We start from the raw sequence: 5,206 nt of genomic DNA on the forward strand, positions 1-5,206 counted from the left end.
TTACCTCTTTAAACTTGCATTTGGCTATCGCATATGCAACGGAATCCTCTACGTTCTGCTAATAAGCTTATCAACTTGTTTAAAACAAAATCATATCTTGTACTTGAGAAGTAGGCCTCCTCATTCTTAGCTCCAAAGCCCTTTGGAGGACATTTTTTGCCTAAACTATAGCCCCGGCCAGGTCTTCAGACTCTAATGATAGGCTAAAGCAGGGGTCAGCAAATTGTGTCCCATAGGCCAATTCCCATCAGCTGCCTATTTTTGAAATTTAAGTTTAAGGGGAACTCAGATACATCCGTTCATTTATGTGTTGACTATGGCTGTGGCTTGCTTGCTGGCGGAGTTAAGTAGTTGCAACAGTGACAATACGGTACACAAAGTCAGGTATGTTTACTATCTGGCCCTTTACAGGAAAAAAGTCAGCCAATTCCTATGCTAGGGACATAGAATATCATCTCAGCCTGCAGTCATCCTCACTCTGTGCTATTCTGTTGCTTTGGTGAAGCTAGTGGACTGCCAGGGTCACCTTCATTATGACTCTCTCCACCCATTCTCCTTCTTCCTTAAATAAAGACTTGCCGTGTTGGATCTCATAAATTTTCTGAACCCTGTATTTGTGCTATAGTATGAGAAAAATAAGCTCATACTAGACACTGCTCTACTCCCTGTTTGGAAGCTACTAAGCCCAGAGCTTCATAGCATTTTCTCTTCCTCCCACCTCTACTCCACACTCCCAGTGCTCTAGAAGCTCCTGAAAGGGAGGGAAAGCAAAGGAATCTTGACTTAGCTGAATGGAAATCATGCCAAGTGAGATGAGAACGCTAGAATTTCCATAAAGCTTTTCCCTGGGCCACAGCAAAATCCGAGTAAGAAACTACTGAGAAAATTATAGGAGAAAGTTTTCAATAGCGGTTGTGAAGCAATTTTTCTAAACCATTGTTTAAAAAATTACATTTCAATGGACTACCTTGGATGGAAATCTGAATTATCTCCCTTGTCTTTCTATAGGAAATCTTACTACAAAATTGTGGACGAGGTAGCCTTATAGTGTAGAACTAAAAATGTAAGCAAAACAGTATTATAGAAGTGAGTCGTTTGGCTAATTAAATAGTCCAATTACATTATTTTGGGGATTTTATAATTTGATATTTGTCAGATCTTTATAATTAGTAATATGTTTTTATTTTTTAATTCTGAATGAATATTCTCTTTTATGCTAAATTTTGTAATAACTTATAAATTTTTCCCCTTTAAAAGTTCTTCTGGAAACATAGGTCCACTCATGTAGAAAACTCATTAAGTGACACTTAGAGACTCCATCTGTGTGTTCCAGAGGCACCCACATACCATATGAACCTATCATTGTCCCCAGTCTCAGACCTAGTTTTCTTCATGTATTTGCTATTTCCAAATGGCAAGACTATTGACTCTAAACACTAAAGCAGTTTCCTTCACTGGGAGGATTTTTTTAAACTTCCCTCTCCTGAGCTGAGCTACTTTGCCTTTTTGAGGCACAACTGCTTATACCTTCTTCCAACAGACAACTCATTACCATGTACTTTCATTTTCTGTTTATTTGTACCTTTTCTCACCAGACTCATGTCCTCTAGGATAGGGACTAGCAAATCAGGGTAAATTCATTGTTTAGTATAAAGCCTGAACATAAATAATGTTAACTGCATTTATAAAATGTAGTCCTTATTTCATAGATTCATTGATTCAGTTAGTCAATAAATAAATATTGGATTGTGGGTTAGGCATCAGGCATTGTGCTAGATGTGGGCAATGACTCAGATGCAGAACCAGCTTCAATTTCAGAAGAAATCAGCTTCCATTCTCTTCTTAATAGTAATTAGCTCTTCTATGTGCTCTTATTCTGTTCTAAACATTTAAGTCTTAATATTTGACATGTGTTAACATACTCAATCCTCATAACACAGGTAAATATGGTTGTTTTTTTTAAACACATTTTATAGGTGGGGAAACTAGTCCATTCAGTACAAAAGAAGCATGTCCGGAGTTATCTAGCTGGTAAGTGGTAAAATGGGCCTTAAAAACAGGTATTTTGGCTCCAAAATCCATACTCTTTATCAAATTATTGATTATACTGTTTGTTAGTGACTTTTGTGTGCCAGTAATTTGGCTACCAGACATAAATAAGTTCATTAGACAGCAGAGCCAGGCAAAATGGCATTCAAAGAACTAAAACTAGAGCTAGACTTCTATCCAAAATAAACATCATTTTATATGTGATTTATGTTCTTTTTAAAATTTCATTATGTAACTGTGTACTTAAATTTTAAAGTATAAAAACAACATAAGTGTTATGTAGGTTAAAATAATAAGAAGGGATAAAGTATACAATCCCATTATATATAAATAATATTTTTATTTTTCCACTTATTTTCTTTTAGACCCGTATTGACAAATAGATTTTTTCTTTCTCTCTCTCTTTCTTTCTTTTTCTTTTCTTTTCTTTCTTTCTTTCTTTCTTTTTTTTTTTTTTTTTTTGCAACAGAGTTAAATTTAAACAGCTGCATATGATTGGTGGCCACCATATTGGATAATACACCTTATGGGCATATATATCATTTTTCCTTCAATTTTTATATTGCCTAATTTTCACTCAAGGAATGTGATATATTTAATTAGATTCTCGAGACATTTAAGTTATTTCTAACATTCTGGTCTTAGAACAAATCCTATAATTAGTTTTCATGGTATATCTTTTTCTGGTTTTGTATACAAATATGTCTTTTCTGTCCTAAGAAACTAGGGCACATATAAACATGTATCTGATATCAGCACCAGTCTTTCCAGAAATCGAAGATTTTGTATGAATAAGTTCTACTAGTATAAAATTGAGTCATGACTTTTATCTTAAAATTCACAGTTGCCATATAGTAATTAATTATAACTTGGGAGTCTACCCTGGCAAAGACATCACATGAAGTTTTTTTTTTCTGTTCTTTTAGCCCTTACTTGAATATACTGATCACCAGGCACTGCGTTCCCTCTTTGCTATTAGGTTTTTTTAGACTTTATTTTTAAGTAATCTCTGTACCCAACATGGGGCTCAAACTTATAACCCTATGATGAAGAGTCACAGGCTCCACTCACTGAGCTAGCCAAGCACCCCTTTGCTGTTACTTTTTACTTACAGCTGTCAGATTGCACCATCTTACTTAGTCTTTTCTTTAAAAAAAAGAAAAGAAAAGAAAATTAAAACGCTCTATACTATACCATCATCCTATTAATGAACACTTTCCTGCTTAAAAGATGCTTGAATTCAAGAAAGGGTGACTGGCTTGTAAAGAGATCTTCAGATGTATCCAACAATCAGATCAGGGTTTATAAACCTTTAACTTGACTCTATTTTTGGTCCCATAATAAATGCCTCCTGGCAGTGAACTTCAAGGTTACTTTTCAAGCATCTTGATGAAGTTAATCATACTTTCTACTTTTTAGTAGTGCATTTCCATTTAATTTGTTCTCCACTAATGGAGTAAGAAACACCAAGTTTTAATTATCTGTTACTTCAGCTATCTATATATGTCATCACAGCATGGTCATAAATTGACTTCTTTTTGCAGCACTTTTCCTAACCTGGGTTGATAGCACTATACATTTACTTTTTTTTATACCCTAAAGTTTGCCTCTACCCTCCCCCTTTCCCAAATTATTCATTTATATTCATATATATATTGTCATATATGTGTGTGTGTGTGTGTGTGTGTGGTGTGTGTTATGCATACATGTGTATATGTATTTTGCTCTGGCAAAACCTGTTTCCCAAAAATATATATATATATATATATATTTTTTTCAGTTTTGTCATGTAATGAAATTGTGATTTTGGATGAATTTCTCAGCTTCTTTGAACAACAGTTTTATTGTCTGCATGATTGTCTCTCTTATAAGAGTATCAGAAAAAGTAAATGAGATAATGACTGGAATATACTAAAGTTAAAATTAATGTTTCCTCCTCAAGCATTCCCATGGTCTCATTTTTAAGCCTCAATATTCTTTAATTTTACTAAACCTTTTCCAAATACATACCATTCATTACATATTGTCTCAACTTCTGTGGTGACTGTGAAGGAAGAAATGATGATGTTTCCACACTTAAAGAGTTTGTTGTGCTTGCAATCTCTACAAACACAAGAGGCTGAAGTTCAAGAAAGAAAGAAGAGATTTACAAAGGAGAATACAGGTCAGGAGGCAAAGGCGAGGTGGCAAAAGTTATTTGTTGAAATAAAATTTGTTGAAATAAAATAAAATAAATAGCTGTTAAGGATTTTTATCAAGATAACAACTGGATAGGGGTGCCTGGGTGGCTCAAGTGGTTAAGCATCTGCTCTTGGCTCAGGTCTTGGTACTGGAGTTCCAGGATCCAGTTCCACCCAAGTCAGGCTCCCTGCTCAGTGGGGAGTCTGCTGCTCCCACCCTCTCTGCTCCTCTCCCTGCTCATGTTCTCTCTCACTCTCTCTCCCAAATAAATAAATAAAATCTTTAAAAAAAAAAACAAACAGTGGATAAATTAGGCTGTTTAAGAAACGTTATTGTTGCTGAGAATATGAATTGGAAGGACTAGAACTAAGGAGAGAATTCTTTAAAAAGTTAGGGAAATAGATTAACAGCAATAGAAATGCAAACAGTTGGACAGATTGGAGAGCAATCTGGCAGGTAATGTTGACTTTGTGACTTATTAAATGGGAATATGGGGTGACAAAAATTCCAGGTTTAAGAATTGAACCACTTATTAAATGAATCTTGTTTTGCTTTTCCATGGCATTTGCTTATCTCTTTGTGGATGTTGTATTCTTAGTCACACAGAACATGACATGGACTGCGGCACCTGGGTGGCTCAAAGGATGAAACATCTGACACTTGATTTTGGCACAGGTTGTGATCTCAAGGGCTTGAGATCCAGCCCTAGTGTGGGCTCCATGCTAGCTATGGACCCTGCTTAACATTCTCTGTCTCCCCACAACTTGTGCTTTCTCTCTCTCTCTCTCTCAAAAAAAAAAAAAAAAAAAAAGAGAGAGAGAGAACATGTCATGCAATTATTTGCATGCCTCCAAATTCTCCTTTTATAACAGGATTGCTGGTAAATGTTTGATAAGTAAATGCTTGAAAAGAAGAAAGCTGTTTGGAAGCAAGTTAAATCTTATGGGTATCAGATGCTCTCTTTGAGGTTATATAA

This window comes from Meles meles, chromosome 8, assembly GCF_922984935.1.
Source record: "Meles meles chromosome 8, mMelMel3.1 paternal haplotype, whole genome shotgun sequence".
NCBI classification, from domain to species: Eukaryota; Metazoa; Chordata; class Mammalia; order Carnivora; family Mustelidae; genus Meles; species Meles meles.